The sequence below is a fragment of the Bos grunniens genome, chromosome 9, assembly GCF_055505025.1.
Source record: "Bos grunniens cultivar Pamir isolate PY7600 chromosome 9, Bosgru_T2T1.0, whole genome shotgun sequence".
In the NCBI taxonomy this organism is placed as follows: Eukaryota; Metazoa; Chordata; class Mammalia; order Artiodactyla; family Bovidae; genus Bos; species Bos grunniens.
This window is the reverse complement of record NC_141173.1, coordinates 71,832,118-71,853,645: the sequence shown is the minus strand read 5'-3', so window position 1 is coordinate 71,853,645 and position 21,528 is coordinate 71,832,118. Positions and strand designations below refer to the sequence as shown.

The following is a 21,528-nucleotide window of genomic DNA, read 5'->3' as shown; positions in this document are numbered from 1 at the left end:
TATACCCAATGACCATACACAGAGGCCCTAGCACTTATGAAGGGGCACCTAGCTGGACACAGGTACAGATTAAAATGTGAGTCGGTGTTGTTTGTGCTTCTAGAAAAGTGCTTATGGGAGAAAGGTTTGTTTGGGTATGGTGATCTCAAACAGGAAACACTATGTGTCTCTTCAAAAGCCAACAATCAAAAATGCTATCCTACAGGAAAATAAGCCTACTTGCACTTGGAGGTCTGAGTTCTTCTGCTCCACAGTCTCATGTTCCTTCAGCCTCCAGGCATGGCAGGAGCACTTGGCTACTGTACTTCTCTTTCTAGTCATAGTTCAGAACTTGGTAAATTTCAATGGCCAGGGTTAAAGACTTTGTGAGTTTTCCTAACTATGGACTGTGGTTTTGGCTTAATCTTAGAAAACTTAGATTTCCTACAGTCAAATATTTCCTGGGCATGGATGCTGGAGAAAGCAAGGGCTCCTTGATCTGGTTCATACCCCGTGGGGACATGAATGGTGTTAGGGTCAATGGGACTCCATGTCTGGTGGTGTACTGACAACAGTTGACCTGGACTGATGGGATTCTTCATGCAGGTTTGAGACAGGATGCTGGGTGAATAGAACCCGATACCAGGACCAAGATCTGGGCCAGTTAAGCAGCTAGCTATAGCTCTGGAATGTGAAGACTATGATCATGAAGACACATTCTAACTGCCATAGAACACTGACTGGAGGAACCAATGGACTGTCACTCTCTTCATCCAACTCTTTCTCTTTTTCTTTATTCCTTACTAAATGCATCTTTGTGATGATGGGACAGCTGCTTCAATGGCTTATTTAATAGAGACTTAATGAAGCCAGTGGAGTTGGGAGAGAGTGATTAGTGTGGGCTTAAGGTAGGGACATTTTCTCCATCTCAATTCATATTTTTTCATAAAAAAATCCCCCAAACTGTCAAAATGTTGCCATAGTATTTTCTTTCTTCCTTTGCTAAAAGTATTCACTTTCAAGTTGGCAAAGAAGAACTGAAGGGGAAAAGTTCCTTAGATCTAGGAATATATCTGTATAAAAATTAAAAGAAATAAAAACATAAATAAAACAGAATTTCTAGATTCCAAGAGTAGTCAGTCCTTGGAGAGGATTCAAAATGCATGTGGTCTGCTCACTGTGATAAGGATATTCCCATGTTGTCTTGATCTCTGATCTCCCAAAAAATTCAAAGTTGCAAAAAGGGAAAAAATAAACAAATGCAAAATAAAAATGCCCCAGCAGGAATGCATAGCCCCTCACCCTTATTTTCTGGAGCCAGGGAATATCCCACCCCTCACACTCTCAAAGGATAGTTACTATATTCCAGCCCATAACAGCTCTTTAGCATCCATTGCATTAGGACATCTATGTGTAGTAGAACCAACAAGAGCTGTGTTTATTTTTAAAATATTTCAACTGTATTTTATTATTGCTGAGGACTGAACAATAATGACAATAATAATGAAGATTTTCAAGCATGAACTGTTAAAAGATAAACTGAGGCATGTTAAACATTCTAAGAGTTAATTTGAGCAAAAATTAGTTTGAATAGGGCAGCACCAAACCAAAAGTGGTTAGGAGAGGTCCTCTGATGGGAGTTAGGGACAAGACTTTTACAGGAAAGATGGAGATCCAAAGCAAGAAACTATTTAATTGGCAATAACTTAAGTAATTGGCTTATTTGGGAAAGTCTAGTGGGCTGTTTGTAATTGGCTGAGGCGGCCGAGAGGACCAACCCCACATCCAAGGAGTGGCAGCTGCGTGGGCACAGGAGGGCTGAGTGGAGATGCTCCACACCCAAGGTAAGGAACAGCAGCTGCACTTGACTGGAGAAGCCGTGAAGAGATACCCCATGTCCAAGGTAAGAGAAACTCAAGTAAGATGGTAGGTGTTGCTAGAGGGCATCAGAGGGCAAGCACACTGAAACCATAATCACAGAAAAGTAGCCAATCTGATCACATGGACCACAGACTTGTCTAACAATGAAACTAAGCCATGTCATGTGGGGCCACCCAAGACGGGCGGGTCATGGTGGAGAGGTCTGACAGAATGTGGTCCACTGGAGAAGGGAATGGCAAACCACTTCAGTATTCTTGCCTTGAGAACCCCATGAACAGTATGAAAAGGCAAAATGATAGGATACTGAAAGGGGAACTCCCTGGGTCTGTAGGTGCCCAATATGCTACAGGAGATCACTGGAGAAATAATTCCAGAAAGAATGAAGGGATGGAGCTAAAGCAAAAAACAATACCCAGTTGTGGATGTGACTGGCGATAGAAGCAAGGTCCGATGCTGTAAAGAGCAATATTGCATAGGAACCTGGAATGTCAGGTCCATGAATCAAGGCAAATTGGAAGTGGTCAAACAGGAGATGGCAAGAGTGAACATCAACATTCTAGGGCTCAGCAAACTCAAATGGACTGGAATGGCTGAATTTAATTCAGATGACCATTATCTCTACTACTGTGGGCAGGAACCCCTTAGAAGAAATGGAGTAGCCAGCATGGTCAACAAAAGAGTCCGAAATGCAGTAATTGGATGCAATCTCAAAAACAACAGAATGATCTCTGTTCATTTCTAAGGCAAACCATTCAATATCACAGTAATCCAAGCCTATGTCCCAATCAGTAATGCTGAAGAAGTTGAAGTTGAATGGTTCTATGAAGATCTACACAACTTTTAGAACTAACACCCCAAAATGATGTCCTTTTCATTATAGGGGACTGGAATGAAAAGTAGGAAGTCAAGACACACCTGGAGTAACAGGCAAATTTGGCCTTGGAGTACAGAATAAAGCAGGGCAAAGACTAATAGAGTTTTGCCAAGAGAACACACTGGTCATGGCAAACACCCTCTTCCAACAATACAAGAGAAGACTCTACACATGGACATCACCAGATGGTCAACACCGAAATCAGATTGATTATATTCTTTGCAGCCAAAGATGGAGAAGCTCTATACAGTCAGCAAAAACAAGACCAGGAGCTGACTGTGGCTCAGACCATGAACTCCTTATTGCCAAATTCAGACTTAAATTGAAGAGAGTAGGGATAACCACTAGACCATTCAGGTATAACCTAAATCAAATCCCTTATGATTATACAGTGGAAGTGAGAAATAGATTTAAGGGCCTAGATCTGATAGATAGAGTGCCTGATGAACTATGGAATGAGGTTCGTGACATTGTACAGGAGACAGGGATCAAGACCATCCCCATGGAAAAGAAATGCAAAAAAGCAAAATGGCTGTCTGGGGAGGCCTTACAAATAGCTGTGAAGAGAAGAGAAGCAAAAAGCAAAGGAGAAAAGGAAAGATATAAGCATCTGAATGCAGAGTTCCAAAGAATAGCAAGGAAATGTAAGAAAGCCATCCTCAGCGATCAGTGCTAAGAAATAGAGGAAAACAACAGAATGGGAAAGACTAGAGATCTCTTCAAGAAAATTAGAGATACCAAGGGAACATTTCATGCAAAGATGGGCTCGACAAAGGACAGAAATGGTATGGACCTAACAGAAGCAGAAGATATTAAGAAGAGGTAGCAAGAATACACAGAAGAACTGTACAAAAAAGAGCTTGACGACCCAGATAATGATGATGGTGTGATCACTGACCTAGAGCCAGACATCCTGGAATGTGAAGTCAAGTGGGCCTTAGAAAGCATCATTATGAACAAAGCTAGTGGAGGTGATGGAATTCCAGTTGAGTGATTTCAAATCCTGAAAGATGATGGTCTGAAAGTGCTGCACTCAATATGTCAGCAAATTTGGGAAACTCAGCAGTGGCCACAGGACTGGAAAAGGTCAGTTTTCATTCCAATCCCAAAGAAAGTCAATGCCGAAGAATGCTCAAACTACCGTACATTTGCACTCATCTCACACGCTTGTAAAGTAATGCTCAAAATTCTCCAAGACAGGCTTCAGCAGTACATGAACCGTGAACTTCCAGATGTTCCAGCTGGTTTTAGAAAAGGCAGAGGAACCAGAGATGAAATTGCCAACATCCGCTGGATCATCGAAAAAGCAAGAGAGTTCCAGAAAAACATCTATTTCTGCTTTATTGAGTATGCCAAAGCCTTTGACTGTGTGGATCACAATAAACTGTGGGAAATTCTTCAAGAGATGGGAATACCAGACCACCTGACCTACCTCTTGAGAAACATATATGCAAGTCAGGAAGCAACAGCTAAAACTGGATATGGACCAACAGACTGGTTCCAAATAGGAATAGGAGTACATCAAGGCTGTATATTGTCACCCTGCTTATTTAACTTCTCTGCAGAGTACATCATGAGAAACGCTGGGCTGGAAGAGCAACAAGCTGGAATCAAGATTGCCGGGAGAAATATCAATCACCTCAGATATGCAGATGACACCACCTTTATGGCAGAAAGTGAAGAGGAACTAAAAAGCCTCTTGATGAAAGTGAAAGAGGATACATGTTGATGTATGGCAAAACCAATACAATATTGTAAAGTAAAAATAATAATAATAATAAAATTAAAAAAATAAAAAAATACATTCAAAGAAACAACAACAAAAAAAGAAAGTGAAAGAGGAGAGTTAAAAAGTTGGTTTAAAGCTCAACATTCAGAAAACTAAGATCATGGCATCTGGTCCCATCACTTCATGGGAAATATCTGGGGAAACAGTGGAAACAATATCAGACTTTGTTTTTGGGGGCTCCAAAATCACTGCAGATGGTGATTGCAGCCATGAAATTAAAAGGCACTTACTCCTTGGAAGGAAAGTTATAACCACATAGATAGCATACTGAAAAGCAGAGATATTACTTTACCAACAAAGGTCCATCTAGTCAAGGCTATGGTTTTTCCAGTGGTCATGTATGGATGTGAGAGTTGAACTGTGAAGAAAGCTGAGCACCGAAGAATTGATGCTTTTGAACTGTGTTGTTGGAGAAGACTATTGAGAGTCTGTTGGACTGCAAGGAAATCCAATCAGTCCATCCTAAAGGAGATCAGTCCTGGGTGTTCATTGAAGGACTGATGCTGAAGCTGAAACTCCAATACTTTGGACACCTCATGCGAAGAGTTGACTCATTGGAAAAAACCCTGATGCTGGGAGGGATTGGGAGCAGGGGGAGAAGGGGACGACAGAGGTTGAGATGGCTGGATGGCATCACCGACTCGATGGACATGAGTTTGGGTAAACTCCAGGAGTTGATGATGGACAGGGAGGCCTGGCTTGCTGCGATTCATGGGGTCACAGAGTCAGACACGACTGAGTGACTGAACTGAACTGAACTGAACTGTACTGAGATTTTGATTTTTTAACTTTTGAGGCACTTACAGGCTTAGGTTCTGATTTGCTCACATAGGTTTCTAAGGTATTAGAACCACCTAAATCTAATGGTTTCCTGTTTGAATTAACTTACTACTAAAAACAGGCACTTTCTCACATGAAACAATCCTTTAAATAAGCATTATTGCCTTCATTCTACAAGGTGTCATTGAGTCTTGGAGAGGATAATATATTCAAAGTCAATCAAAAATAAGTAGTTCAGATAATCTAAAACATCTAGCTCCTTTTGCCTCAAATATATGTAAAGTTGGCCCTTCGTATCTGTGGTTAGTGTACCCACAGACTCTACCAACCGCAGGTTGAAATTATTTGGAAAAAAATTTTCAGAAAGTTCAGAATTTCAGAATTTTCTATGTGCTGGCAACTGTTTACATAACATTTACATTATGTGTGTGACTAAGTTACTTCAGTTGTGTCCAACTCTTTGCAACCCTATGGATTGTAGTCCGCCAAGCTCTTCTATCCTTGAGCTTCTCTAAGCAAGAATACTGGAGTGGGTTTTCATTCCCTTCTCCAGGGGATCTTCCCTATCCAGGGTTGAACTTGAGTCTCCTGCATGTCCCTCATTGGCAGGAGGGTTCTTTACCACTAGCACCACCTGGGAAACCCACTTACATTGTATTCGGTATTATAAGCAATTTACAGATGATTTAAAGTGCACTAGAGGATATGCATAGGTTATATTCAAATAACCATTTTGTGTAAGGGGCTTGGACATTTGAGAAGTTTAGTATCCACTGGAGATCCTGAAATCAATCCCCCTTGGATACTGAGGGAGGGGTTTACTCTTTCATGGTGTTATACTTTCTCTCTCTTTAGAATGTATTTTAGTCAGGAAAGACTAGGGAATGGTACAGTAATAAATAATATAAAAAGCATTCTGGCTCATCAAAGCAAAATTTTATGTCTACTTCATTCAGAGTCTATTCTAGGGAAGCTAGCCTTTACGTCATAGATCAGAACTCTAGGCTTTTTTCACCTTGTATCATTTCCTTATCAACTGTGCTCCCATAATTTCTAGAGCATGAAAAGAACATGAAAAAATTGTACAATGTCTTATAAATGCTTTCACTCGGAGTGATACCTGCCATTTCCACTCATATTTTATTGGCCAGAGAAAGTCATATGGCCACGAAAAATTTAAATAAATAGGAAGTGTAATTCCCCTGCATGTCCAGGAAAGGGAAGAGATTTACAAATAGTGGCTAATGCTAGTTATGTCTATCACTGAATGTAAAGTCTTCAAAAATGTGTGTCTTACATTCATCTTCAACTTTACCATATAGACATCACTTAATAAATGATTAATGTCTGCTGTGAGTCACCAGAGTGCTAGTTCAGTTCAATTCAGTCACTCAGTCTTGTGGGACTCTTTGAAACCCATGGATTGCAGTATGCCAGGCTTCCCTGTCCATAACCAACTCCTGGAACTTTCTCTAACTCATGTCCATCAAGTCGGTGAGGCCATCCAACCATCTTATTCTCTGTCATCCCCTTCTCTTCCTGCCTTCAATCTTTCCCAACATCAGGGTGTTTTCCAGTGAGTCAGTTCTTTGCATCAGGTGGCCAAAGTATTAGAGTTTCAGCTTCAGCATCAGTCCTTCCAATGAATATTCAAGACTGATTTCCTTTAGGATTGACTGGTTTCATCTCCTTGCAGTCCAAGGGACTCTCAAGAGTCTTCTGCAATACCACAGTTCAAAAGCATCAGTTCTTCAGTGCTCAGCTTTCTTTATAGTCCAGCTCTCACTTCCATACATGACTACTGGAAAAACCACAGCTTTGACTAAGATAGGCCTTTGTTGGCAGAGTAAGTAGTGTCTCTGCTTTTTAATATGCTGTCTAGGTTGGTCATAGCTTTTCTTCCAAGGAGCAAGTGTCTTTTAATTTCATGGCTGAAGTCAACATCTGCAGTGATTTTGAGCCCAAGAAAATAAAGTCTGTCACTGTTTCCATTGTTTCCCCATCTATTTGCCATGAAGTGATGGGATTGGATGCCATGATCTTCATTTTTGAACGTTAAGTTTTTAACCCTTCCTTTATTCTCTAATCTATAGTTACACTATACTTCTTGCCTCTTGCCCCATTACTTTGTTGTCAATCCTATGTATATGTTAATTGCAAGCCAATACCAATAGTTGCTCAAACTTTCCATTGATCTTTCATTGATCTAAAGGCACTTTTACCTGTACTTGCCAGGCGTATGTAAAAGGCATCACTGATGTTTTGTGTACAGCATTTTGTAGTTTAAAAAACATTTTAATGCACATTTTCTTTTATTTCACAAAGTGTTGGGGGCGATCCAAGATGGCAGAGGAATAGGACAGGGGGACCACTGTCTCCCCCACAAATTCATCAAAAGATCATTTGAACGCTGAGCAAATACCACAAAACAACTTCTGAACACTGGCAGAGGACACCAGGCACCCAGAAAGGCAGCCCATTGTCTTCAAAAGGAGGTAAGACAAAATACATAAGATAAAAAAGAGACAAGAGTTACGGATGGAGACCCATCCCAGGGAGGGAGTCATAAAAGAGGAGAAGATTCCAAACACCAGGAAACCCTCTCACCAGTGGGTCTGTGGGGGAGTTTTGGAATCTCAGAGGGCAACATAACTGGGAGAAAAAAATAAATTAATAAAACCCACAGATTATGTGTCTAACTGCAACTCCCAGCTGAGAAGCAGCCCAGACACTCACATCAGCAAGCAGGGGGCTGAACAGGGAGGCAGGGCTGCATTGCTTAAGGTAAAGACTGGGCCTGAATGCCCTGAGAGCAATCTGAGGGAGCTAACATGATATAGCAACCCAAACCATGGGATAGCCAGAGAGAGAGGAAAAAAAAGAGAGAGGAGAGAGAGAGAGAGAACTTTCCTGTGAAAAGCTCTAACCTAAGGAACGGCCAGGCCTGCTCACAGAACAAAGGACTGATCAAATACCAGAGGAGAGCTAGCTGGCAGCAGACCCGCCCATCCCCCGCTGGAGGCAGGGAGGCAGGCAGGCACCAGCCAGAGCCAGAAGGCAAGGTGCATCCTCTACCAAACTTCGAGCAGGCTCCCAGTTGCTAAACAAGTCTTCCTAGGATCCTGGACAGTTGACATCGCCAGGAGAGTCGCAGCCAGAGGTAAGCTCCCCAAATGAGACACACAGCACACCTGAGAAGGTGCTTCCGCTGTACACCCAGGAAACTGAGCGGCTGGGAAGGGGTTGTGGGGGGAGGGAGGTGATAAGACGCACTGCCCACCTGGGGAGAGTGCACTCGCCAAGCACCTGGTCACCTGAGCTGCTCAGACCTGGGAAGGGCACAAAACGCAGGCCCAACTGAGTCTGTGTCTTTGTGGAGTACCCGAGAACCTGCACCTGAGCGGCTTAGATCTGGGAAGTACACGCAACCCAGGGCCCGCTTTAGACAGTTCCCCTGCAGAGCAACCTGGAGCCTGAGCAGTATGGACGGGAAAACACACACGCTGTGAGCAAGCCCAGTGTGGCCCAGACACTGCGAGCACTCCCCGCACACGCCAGTGATGTATGTTTGCAGTGTTCCTCCCTCCTGCAGCACAAGTTAACAAGTGAACCTAAATAAATGACCACCTTCGCCCCCTTGTGTCAGGGTGGAAGTTAGATACTGAAGTGAGAAGTGAAGTTGCTCAGTCGTGTCTGACTCATTGCGACCCCGTGGACTGTAGCCCACCAGGCTCCTCTGTCCATGGGATTCTCCAGGCAAGAATACTGGAGTGGGTTGCCATTTCCTTCTCCAGGGGATCTTCCCGACCCAGGGATCGAACCCTGGTCTCCAGCATTGCAGGCAGACGCTTTAACCTCTGAGCCACCAGGGAAGCAAGAGGCTTGCAAACAGAGGAAGCCAAAATAAACAAAGAAGAAGGAACTGCTTTGGAAGTGACAGGTGCAACAGATTAAAACCTTGCCATTAGGATTGGCTAGTTCAGAAGGGACCTATGGACCTTGAGAAGTATAAGCTGGAACAAGGAACTATCTGAAACTGAATTGACCCCACACTGCCCTCAACAGCTCCAGAGAAATTTCTAGATATATTTTACTATTATCATTTTTAATAAATTTTTTTAATTTTTAAGTTGTTTAGTACTCCTTTAATTTTCATTTTTAAAACCTACTATTACCTTGCCAAAAAATTGATGCTATTTTTAAATTATATATATATTTTTTATGACTTTTGTGATTCTGTTTTGTTTTTGTAATATTGTATTTTTAAGAGTCTAACCTCTACTCTAGATTTTTAATCTTTGCTTTTTGGTATTTGTTATCAATTCTGTACCTTTAAGAATCCAATCTTCAGTACTCACTTTTACTTAGGAGTGTGATTACTGGCTTGACTGCTCTCTCCCCTTTTGACTCTCCTTTTTCTTCCCCAGGTCACCTCTATCTCCTCCCCCTCCCTTCTCTTCTCTACTTAACTCTGTGAATCTCTAGGTGTTCTGGTCTGTGGAGAACACTGAACCTCTCTGAGTGCTCTCCAGACTGTGGAGAGCAAATAGAGAATTGATTACTGGCTAGATTGCAGTCTCCCTTTTTGATTCCCCCTCTTCTCCTCCTGGTCACCTCTATCTCCCTCCTCTCTCTTCTCTTCTCCATGTAACTCTGTGAACCTCTCTGGGTTTTCCCCACTGTGGAGACTCTTTTCACCATTAACGTAGATGTTTTATCATCCATGATGTATACATGCAGATGTCTTGAGGCTACTGTAAGAATAAGACTGAAAGCCAGAGGCAGGAGGCTTAAATCCAAAACTTGAGAACACCAGAAAACTCCTGACTCCAAGGAACATTAATCGACAAGAACTCATCTAAAAGCCTCCATACCAACACTGAAACCAAGCTCCACCCAAGAGCCAACAAGTGGGTGTATCAGATTCTCAAAAATGAATCTTTGAGCTTCATGTCCAGTGTATTCTTTAGCTTTCTAGGTTATCAGTGTTTTCTTAGATAGCCACGCTAGACTGCAGCTTCCTGAGGGACTCACTGTTAATCCTGTTTGATTAAAGTGCTGGGTACTGATGTTTTGCTTAATGATTATTAAAGCTAGATTTTAATTGCATTTTTAAGAGTCCACCTGCAGTGCAGGAGACCCAGGTTCGACTCCTGGGTTGTAGATGCCCTACAGAAGGGAATGGCAATCCACTCCAGTGTTATTGCCTGGAGGATTCCATGGACAGAGGAGCCTCGTGGGCTACAGTCCATGTGGTAACAAAGATTCGGACATGACTGAGTAATTAACACTTTCACACTTTCACTACCTTTGTAAGAGCAACACACTACATTCCTCATAGTCAATCTTGTAGCTTTAATAGCCACAGAGTTTGGTAGATTGTAGGGTGATAGGTAGAGGGCTAAGGTGAAAGTACACAATTAATATAAAATATATGTACACACCCTGAAGAAAGATTGAACTCAGTTGATGATATCAGTTAACATGGCATAGAAAATACACATTTTCCTTGAGACACTGAGAGAGGACTGTCAACATTAAGAGTGAAAATTTTTGGGACTTGGGAGGTAAATTTAGAAGGATCAGTGACAATGTGTTCATTGTGTTCCCTTATGTGTGTTAAGAGTGAGCTCTTTTAATCTTTCTGTTTTGAAATCAGTTCCATATGGTTGTCTGGTTGCAGAAATATAGCAAGTGCTTTTATCAGTGTTAATAGCTGTTTAGCCATCAATATATTCTGGGAACTTTGAACTCCTGCCAAAGCAAAGAAAAGCCACCTGTTAGCATAGTGGTAGATTATCTGATAAATAGTTAATATTTGGGCAATATGCTTTGTAGACAGGATGAACTTTGAGTTATGAAAACATTAGTATCAAAAATTCTGTTTTAATGGATTATGATGTTGATTTAGCTGAAATTATGAACCAGCTGATTTCTTTTTTCCCGTCTATGATAAAATTTCATCTTGCTCTGTCAAAGACAACTAAGGATTTATTTGCCATAGCAGTATGAGTGGAAAAAAAAAAAAAAGGAAACACCTGACATTGTGTGTACTTAGTACTAGGAAACTAGTTGTTGTAGAGATCAATTATAAAAGCATTATAGCAAGAAAATAAAACTATTAGCCTAAAAATATTTATAATTTAATTTTACATGAAATATGTGAAAGTTATCTATAGAAACTGATGAGAAAAATATAATTTTAGTGACAAAAACAATTACAAAAAGTATTTTGAAAATGTTTTGAAATTACTATTGTTGTTGCTATGCTATTACTATTGTTCAGTTGCTCAGTCATGTCTGACTCTTTGTCACCTCATGGACTTCACTATCTTCAGGAGTTTGTGCAAACTCATGTCCACTGAGTTGGTGATGCCATCCAATCATCTCATCCTCTGTCACCCCTTCTCCTCCTGCCTTCAGTCTTTTCCAGCATCAGGGTCTTTTCCAATGAGCTTGTTCTTAACATCAGCTGGCCAAAGTACTGGAACTTCAGTTTCAACATCAATCCTTCCAATGAATATTCAGGGTTGATTTCCTGTAGGATTGACTGGTTCTCCAGGCAAGAATACTGGAGTGGGTTGAAGATCTCCAGGGGATCTTCCCAACCCAGGGATTCAAACTCCAGTGTCACACATTGCAGGCAGATTCTTTACCATCTGAGCCACCAGGGAAGCCCCCAAATTACTGTTAGTATGTTATTATCTCATCTGCCTTTTTTTTTTTTAATGAAGATCATTTTAAAAGTCTTAACTGAACTTGTTGCAACATTACCTGTCCTAACTTGTAAATGATATGATTCACTTGTCCACTTATTCATAACACTTATGAATGTTAAGCAAAGTTCTCAATAGGGTGGTTATCTCAGTTTTTGCTATCTAGCTGTTTGAAGGGGCTGAGGGAGAAATCAGCTATAGAAAAGAAAACCCTTCACTCAAACTTTTTTCCCCCAAATTCTTCATTGTGGTTAGGAGCTGAAACTCTGGAGTCAGACAAATCTGGAATCAAAATCCACTGCTGCCCCTTAGTATAAATTAAAGTATCTAATTCTCATGACCTTCCTTTGTGAAGCAATTATCAAGATAGTATCTATTACTGTAGAGTTGTTATGGAAATAAATTAGAGCTTTCTCATAAGGCTCTTCACTCATTGACTGGTACTGTTTCAGGAAATGTTGTTTCTCCTCCACTTTCTTTCTTCTATCCCTCCTGTTACTCTTTTTTCCTCCTCCTCTTCCACTCACATTTTCTCCTCTTCCTTCTTCATCTCTCTTCTTGCCCCTCCTCTTCTTCCTTATTATTTCCCTTTTATTATTATTATTATTGAGAGTAACCAAGCTTAGGCTGTGTCCCCAGGAGCAGTATGTTTATGGTTTGCCTTCAATAGGTCCTAAGATGCAAGGGAAAGTCTAGAGTAGCACAGTGTGGGAAATCCACTATTATGTGGGAAATCCACAGGGTCCTAGTTTATTCCTCCTCCCCTCTCCTCTGAGGGGAAAAAAATGAGAAGATTGAAGTTGTTTAATACTGGGTCACTCTATTCTAGGGTCCTTGGGAGGCAAGAGTGCCGGGAGCCACCAAGGAAGATCCCACCCATGACAAAGGTCATTCGGAAGAGACCTGACAGGCAAAGGCGGATCAGGCCTCAAGGGACCCCCTGAATCTGCTCGAGCATCCACCCCAAAACCAAAATCTGTTTGTCTTACTATTTTGTGCCTTTCACCAGCTCTTCTGACATTAACAGGGGGCTATCCCCGACCATCTTTCTCTGGAAAAAATCAACTTAGGGCTTTAGTTAATGGACATGATAAGTGTTTCAATTCAAACCCCTCTGATGGCTTTCTAGCTTGCCTGACAGGTTTATCTAGACTCTTGCAGCTAAGCATGTGACTGTTCACAGCCTCCCCACTGTGAGAGACATGGAAAGCCTAAAACATTCTAAAAATATAGAGCCTTTCAAAGAGTTAAAGACTATTAGAGTAGTGCTGGTGTAGGATTTCATTATTGGGCCAATGCTTGCTGCCAAGTGCCCATATCCCTTACCCATTTTGCACCTGGGAGTGCATTGGTTAACATAGTTGGAATGTAAGAAAAACAAGTAGCAGCCTTGCAATTAACCACATCAGACCTTTGAGCTAATTGGTTCTTTCTTTGTTGTAACTTACTACGTCTTTGCTCTGTGAGAATGTACCTCTGTTTGGCACTTTCTGAGGCTGACATAGATTAGAAATATAAAGAAAAAACACTTTAAGGGAAAATAAGTTTTCTGGTTGAGCAGCCTTTATCAAAAAAGGATCATAAAATGTCCACAGGCCTCCAAGGCCAGAAGATAATGTACACAACATTGTTTATGGGAAAGATATGCAGAAAAAATCCTGGTTTTGATAAAGACAAAACAGATGTAGTGTTTGGGCTGACTCTGTATGACTTTGCATATTTCATTTCCTTCTATGTACAAGTCAAGGTATAAAAGTTCCTTTTGAAAATAAAGTTATGGGCCTCTCTCACCAAAGCTTGGTCTCCCCATGTCGTTCTTTTTTTCCTTTTCCCTCCTTTTCTCTCTCTGTTCTTTCAAGATGACTCCTTGGGGCACAGGGGCTCTCTGAGTTCACTTCTTTGCCTGGGTTTCTAAGACCCGATTGGGAAGGCGCCCTGCATCTTCACCAGGGAGGGGGCATCCTGCATCCTCACCCCACCAAGAGGGCACCTGCGGCCTCTGTGAACAGAGCAAGTTCCATGCCAGGAGCTTTATTGGCTTTCTGTGTTAATCAAGGAAGATCAAGCCTCTCTCTCTCTGCTTTGCTATACTTTCACCTAGGCCGTGATCCTGAGGGTACCCCTGGATTCTGCTGGGGCTGGACCCAGGCACAAGAGGAAGGATTCAGGATAAAAACCTATATCCCACAAAAATAGATACATGTGAACATAATATCTGGGTCAGAGATTCATGTTTAGCAAGAAATTAACACTCAAGGTGTGGTGTCTTAATATCAGTTAAGAAAGAAAAACTATCCTTTCTAAAGTGTATAAGCCATGTGCCCCATTACATTTTCATTCTTCTATTTGTGGTAGCCAAACAATGTATATACAAACAACCCATCCAAAGATCCTTCCTACAATATTTATGAAGATATTCAGAGCTAGTTGCATCAGGATGACTTTATTAATGAGTCAGTCTATTGTCTGAATGGAGTTTTAAGAGATATATGAAACCTGCTAACATTTGGTCTATCCTTAAGGCTCTGAACTGATCTCAATATTTGAAGTAGCACTTTGTTTCTCAGCCTTCACACTATCTGTGTATGTGTGTATGATGAACTGACTTTATTTTTTAACTCCAGTTTTGTTGAGATATAATTGACACACAGTGCTGTACAAATTTAAGATGTACAACATAGTTATATGACTTACATAAATTATGAAGTGTTTTTCACTATAAATTTCATACATATTCATAATCTCATATAGATACAAAATTAAAGAAATAGAAATAATTTTTTTTCTTGAGGTAAGAACTCTTAGGATTTTCTCAGTTTTCATATACAACATACATGCATGCGTGCTCAGTCATGTCCAACTCTTTGCAATCCCATGGACTGTAGCCCACCACTCCTCTGTCAATGGGATCCCCTAGTCAAGAACACTGTAGTGGGATGCCAGTTCCTCCTCCGGGGATCTTCCCGATTCAGGGACTGAACCTGCACCTCTTGTGTCTTGGGCACTGGCAGGTGGAAATTTCACATCTGAGCCACCTGGTAAGTCCATATGACATACAGCAGTGTTAATTACATGTATCATGTTGTACTTTATATCCCAAGAACTTACTTATTTTATAACTGCAAGTTTTTTAGTTTTGACCACTTTCATCCAATTCCCCTCCCCCAACTCTGGTAACCACAAATCTGTCGAGGGACTAAGCAGAATCAAAAAGCGAACCTTTATCAAGTAACAGAGAATTCCTCCTGCGTGGCTGGTTTTGAACTAGGACAGTGGCTTTTTTCTGCCTTTGGATTCCAACTGCAGTATGGACCCTTTTTGTGTCTCAAGCCTGTCATCCTTCGGACTAGAACTACACTACTGACTCTCCTCGGTCTCCAAATTTCCAACTCACCCTGCAGATCTGGAAACTTGTCAGCATCCGTAATTATAGGAGTGAATGCTGTATAATCCCCCAGAGAAGGAAATGGCAACCCACTTCAGTATTCTTGCCTGGAGAATCCCCATGGACAGAGGAACCTGGCGGGCTGCAGTACATGGGGTCGCGAAGAGGTGGACACCACTGAGCGACTAAGCACACACATGCTGTATAATAAATCTGTCCGTATATGTATGTATATACAACCTACTAGTTCAGTTTTTCTGAGAACCCTGACTAATACATACCTGTGCTCAAGATAAACAATAACAGCCCTCAAGAAAAAGGACTGAAAGCATCATTTGTCACGCACAGTTTATTCAAATTCACTTGGTAGTTGGGGTGACCATCTGTGCTAACTAATTGGCTTTATTCAGAGGAAATATAAACTCTTCTTTATGACAAAAGATAGCTTTCATCTTTGGAGTGAAGTGTTCATTGAGGTTAGGCTCCTACCAGTCCACAGAAACTAAGGGCTAGTGGCATCATCTTCCAGAATTATGTTTCAAAGAGTGATTCCCAGGTCCTTGGGCAAGACACTCCTGTGTCATAAAGCTGGCAAGAGTTAGCTTATTTTGCTTTTAAAAAGATTTACATATATTTCATAGAGACAGAGAAAGAACTTAAACATTTTCTAAAGTAAGTGCTCTAAGAAAAGGGAGAGAAGGGAGCCTCTTCCCTGATTTTCAAAAAGGAAAATTAAGTCTTTTATTTTGAATTTGTAGTTGCCCTTATACTTCCCTGAACTTTTCATCTCTTCAAAATAATATTAATAATATTCTATTTCATCTTATTTTCACTGTCATATGTCTCAAAAAAATTTAATCCAGCTACTTCTATTTTTTCACCATGCACACTGTCTTTCTTGGGCTTCCCTAGTAGCTCAGACGGTAAAGCATCTGACTGCAATGCAGGAGACCTGGGTTTGATCCCTGGGTCGGGAAGATCCCCTGGAGAAGGAAATGGCAGCCCAATCCAGTATCCTTGCCTGGAAAATCCCATGGACAGAAGAGCCTGGCGGGCTGTACAGTTCATGGGGTCACAAAAGAGGTGGACATGACTGAGCAACTAACACACACTATCTTTCTAGTCTCATGAATCTAGCTTTCCTTTGACCTCCTCCCTCTAGTCCATAATAATCCACTGATAATTGCTTCAAAATCCCTAATGGCAACTTCTTTAACGTATCACCTTATTTTCAGCTCATTTCCTCCCTCTTCCTCACTGTCTCTCCTTTTAATCCTCCACCACAGATTCAGCTTCAACTATTACCACTAGGTTGCTGCCTTCCAAATCAATACCACATGCTATGACTTTTCTTGTGCTATCAATGTGAATATTCATCTAATCTGCTAGAAATCTCAGTCAACTGATCAGTAGTTATTGAGCACCTACTATGTGCTGGGTCCTAAGGATAAAGCAGTGAAAAGAGCATATATGTTCCCTGTCTTCATGGAGCTCATGAATTCTATAAGAGTGCCCCACTTGAACGATCAGCAGGTAGCCTGTGTGGCCAGAGACACAGATCTTGACTTCACTGTGAGCCATTCAGTGGCGGAACTGAAATCAACCAATGCTTCATTTTATAATTAGGAAGCCGATGTTCACAGACCAAATGTGCATTGAATGTTTATGATGTGAAGGCACTATTTTAGATGATGGAGAGACAGAAATGAACAAAGCAGATAAGATCTTTAATTTCCTGGAACTTAATAAATTCCAGTACATGAGACATTGTGCTTTTTCACTCATTCACAAAATGACAGGTATATATGTGAATTGGGCATACATTGGCCTTAGTTTTGGAACTACGAATAATATTTTCTAGGTACTGTTAATAAGAAATAAACTTGGGTGTTACTTCTTAACCTTTTATACAGGAATTTCTGAAGATGGAGTTACATTTACTTAGTAAAAGGTCATCTTCATCTAGTAAAGGGTAATTTTCATTTTACACTTTCTTTCTTTGTATGGTTGCAGCTTTTGTTAATGGCTGTTTAGATCATAGGTGGCCCATCGTGTGGTGTCAGTACTTCTCTGGTGTCAGCGTTTCTCCAAGGAAGAGAATGGGTAATAGATCTCAGTAGCTTCTTTCAGAAATACAACTTAACTCAGTTAGTTATTCCTATGAAAATGCTGTGTAAAAAAAAAAAACAAAAACCCAAACTCAGTAGCTTAAAATAATAGCCACTTCAGTGCATGAATCAGTAGGGTCAGCAAGGATGGCTCTGCAAATGCTGGGTAGCTACATGCCCCAGTTTGCTCTACATGCCCCTCAACCTCCTTGGAGAAGTGGACTTCGCTGGGGTGTGTTCTCCTCATGGGGATGACACAGGACATTCATAAACAGGTGAGTCCCCTTAATGACTAAGCTTGGAACTGGCATCTTTTTATTTCTGTCTACATTCTTTTGGCCAAAACAAGCTAAACGGCAAAGTTCAAATTCAAAGGACAAGGAAGCGGGGCCTTCCATTCCAAGTGAAGCAAAGACAAAGGTGGAGATACTAGAAGAATGAGAATTGGAACCAATAATCAAGCTGTCATAATGATTCTATGATTTCCTATGGCAGAATAGCAGATTGATAGAAATAGATGAGAAACTATACTGTTCACCCATTTATTTTGCCATGTTGAAGGCACTGGCTCCTTGTTTTGAAAGAAGGTCATTTTGGAAGTTCTATAAATAGCAATTTTAAAATTGGTGGGCTAAATATGTATCATCTCTAAAGTGGTTTTCTTAAAATTGTGATTAGTAACATTATTGAGGTACAAACCCCACTCAGCTAAAAAAGTGAAATTGAATAAAATAGAATATTAGAGTGAATTGAATGAGGTAAGGGTATTTTTAATGACAGCATTGCTTCTGTTATGAATGCATATTTATATATGTATTGAGTCATGAGCTAAAATGCATTTTTCCTACCATGATTTAAAACTCAAATTATTTTCTAGTTATGTTATTAGGTTTAAAAACAGTCTAATCTCTAAAAACAGCCCTTTATCAAGTACAAGTCATCTATTTTGAAAGTGGGGGGTTTTGTTTTTGCTTTTTAGTGCTAGTTATCTCCTTTGTACAGATGCCTAATACAGGAGTATTTTTTTCTTTCAAATCAATCAACAATTAAGGCAGTCTTAATGCACATTTGTTTTCATTTATATGCCGTTAACATCCATGACTGTGGTTCCTGGTGGCTCATGCTTGAGATACTTTTTAAAGTAACAGCGATATTTACCTTCTCTATTTAATTTGCTCACTGCTAGCTTCCTGGTGCTCATTTAGAATAAACACACCTCTCACCTATTTTTCTCAATAGTATACTGTTACCTGTTTCAGAAAGATTTATTATCAGCTTATCTTTTCCAGATGTTAATATGTGCGTCATTCTGTCTGCATTAACTGCAGTCTATCATTGATCAGCAGTGGCTCAAGCCAGCAGCAGGTGTACAGGACACGAGTGAGGATGGCCTCTTCCCAAAGGTAGTGTTTCTGCTTATCCACTTGCTCTGTGACCCTTTCCTGAGAAGGTAGGTCTGAACACAATGAACAGCCTTGTAAACCAGAGATTAGCCGGGAGGCCCAGGTGATCTTTTACAGGGAGAATGCTCAAGGGAGTAAGAGTTATCAATGGTTTCGTACTTACAAATATATTAACATTTAGGGTTATTTGATGGAAAGATTCTCTACTGTCATTTTAGTAGGAGAGGATAAAAATAGTTACATATATTTTAAATAGCTTACTTTATATGAGCTTTTCAAAATATTTCACCTTGATTAAAAATTCACCTGTGGGTGGCTAGAAAATTCGAAAAAGGATTTTTAAAAAATGTTCTTTCCTTGTAAAATGAAGGAAATTCCGTGTTGTGTTTGGCTAGTTTTAATGTAATAATGGAGTATTCATGGAAATTTTTCAGGATTACAAATTAAATTGTATCTTATTGTTATTATATATGAAACTGCAGAACTAAAAGCTTATTTGTGGCAAATACTGTTTGGTGGGGAAAATGCTGGTGCATTTCTGAATGATGTTGTGCTTTAATATGTGTACCTCTGCGTGTGTGTTTATATGTGCCATGTATTAGATCCATTAACTTAAGAATCTCTTAGTTTTGATGACCTAAATCTGATGTACTATTATCTTTTGTGTAACACAGCAGAGACGCTTTCAGGTATAGTGTGTTTATTTTATCATAATATCATGGAGATTGTTTTCTGTCTTATCTATTGGTCTATGCTGATGCCTAAGCAAACAAATGAATTTTGCCATGCTTCCTGTTACTTAAAGATGGAAACAATTTGCTTCCAGGGATGTTCCACCTAGAGACCCCATGAGTTATGACTTAAATATTTGGAAATCCTGTCTTTTATCTCTTTCTTTCTTTTAAAATAAATATTTTTCAAAAATACTTCCATTATTTTAACAAACACTAGATAAATTACAGAGCTGCAAACATATTTGTGAATAACACTGTTATCAAGTCCATTTCTAATTTTGATTCCAAATTTTGTATAACAGAACAAAAACAGCATATGGGTCAGTTAAGAAATTTAGCGAAAGTGTGATTTTTCATAATAAATTCTTTACTCAGGTGAAGAATTATACAAACACATGAAGCACAAATAATATAATTTATTAATAATCATTTATCAATAGCTTTTTGAAAGTTTCATTTAAAGTTTCATTTGAAACAATTCACAACCTACATAATTTTATTAAATATTTTTTTTCTGAAAATGAAAATGAAGCATTTCATAGTAGGAAACTTGCAAAATGTAAAAATTATAGAGAAGAAAGTAAAACTCATCCATTATTTCACCTAGGAAAAATTAATGCTAAAATTGGTATTTTTTCCCATTTTGTTATTTATTTATTTATTTAATGAATTTCAAACTTACCATCTTTGAGCAGTTGGAGCTATTATTCCATGCCTATGCTTCATGCTTTTATACAAGTGTGTGTGTTCAAGTGCATGCTACTTTAAAACACTCTGCATATTTTTCTTTACTTGACAAGATCTCATGGACATCTCTCTATGTCTTATTATAAAAAGAGTCAACTCCACCAATTTGCCATCTTTTTGAACATGTATCTACTGAGGTTTATGTGTCTAATATACGTTTAGATGATTTTACTTTTTACTTTTGTTACTGTTATGAAAACCATCACACTGAACGTTTGCTGGGTAAAGCAACTTGGAATTTTAAAATTTAAAACACGAAGTTGGAGAAATTTTCCAAAATTAAATCATTAATTTTGCATCTTAGGATCCAGCAAGAACTGTCTTGACAGCTACTCACTAACTTTGATTACAACTAGAGATTATTGAAATAGCTGAAAATTTAAATTTCAATATTAAGTGTTTTCTTGAAATTTACTTTTTTCTATTTAAAAATTTTTTTAGAAAGCATTATATTGTGTCATATTGTCATAACTCTTTTTGACATAAACTAAATCTTTATTTAGATAATATTATTCACGATGTTTGCTTTTATTCTTGGTGACGGTAGTTTGGTTGCTAAAGTTGTGTCTGACTCTTGTGACCCCGTGGACTGGACAGTGCCAGGCTAGTCTGTTCATGGAATTTTCCTTCTTTAGAGGACCTTCCTGACCCAGAGATTGAACCCTAGTTTCCTGCACTGCAGGTAGATTCTTTACCAACTGAGCCACCAGGAAAGCCCAAATTTTAGCATTGCATACCACTACTCTTCTAAATCAAATCCTTTATGGTTATACAGTGGACGTGAGAAATAGATTTAAGGGACTCGATCTGATAGACAGAGTGCCTGATGAACTATGGACGGAGGTTTGTGACATTGTACAGGAGACAGGGATCAAGACCATCCCCATGGAAAAGAAATGGAAAAAAGCAAAATGGCTGTCTGGGGAGGCCTTACAAATAGCTGTGAAAAGAAGAGAAGTGAAAAGGAGAAAAGGAAAGATATAAGCATCTGAATGCAGAGTTCCAAAGAATAGTAGGAGAGATAAGAAAGCCTTCCTCAGTGATCAATGCAAAGAAATAGAGGAAAACAACAGAATGGGAAAGACTAGAGATCTCTTCAAGAAAATTAGAGATACCAAGGGAACACTTCATG

The 21,528-nt window shown here is 39.8% G+C and overlaps 1 protein-coding gene across 2 annotated transcripts in view; it reads left to right on the top strand.

Annotated features, from left to right (window-relative positions):
• Positions 1-64: 64 nt before the first annotated feature.
• LOC147366148 (trace amine-associated receptor 1) overlaps positions 65-21,528 on the top strand; it is a 30,140-nt gene continuing 8,676 nt past the window's right edge. The window contains exon 1 of one of the 2 annotated variants that reach the window (XM_086317894.1): positions 65-18,915. The gene's annotated coding sequence lies outside the window, so the exon portion shown is untranslated. Of the gene's footprint in view, positions 18,963-21,528 lie in introns of both variants that reach the window. The other variant, XM_086317896.1, reaches the window with a different exon arrangement.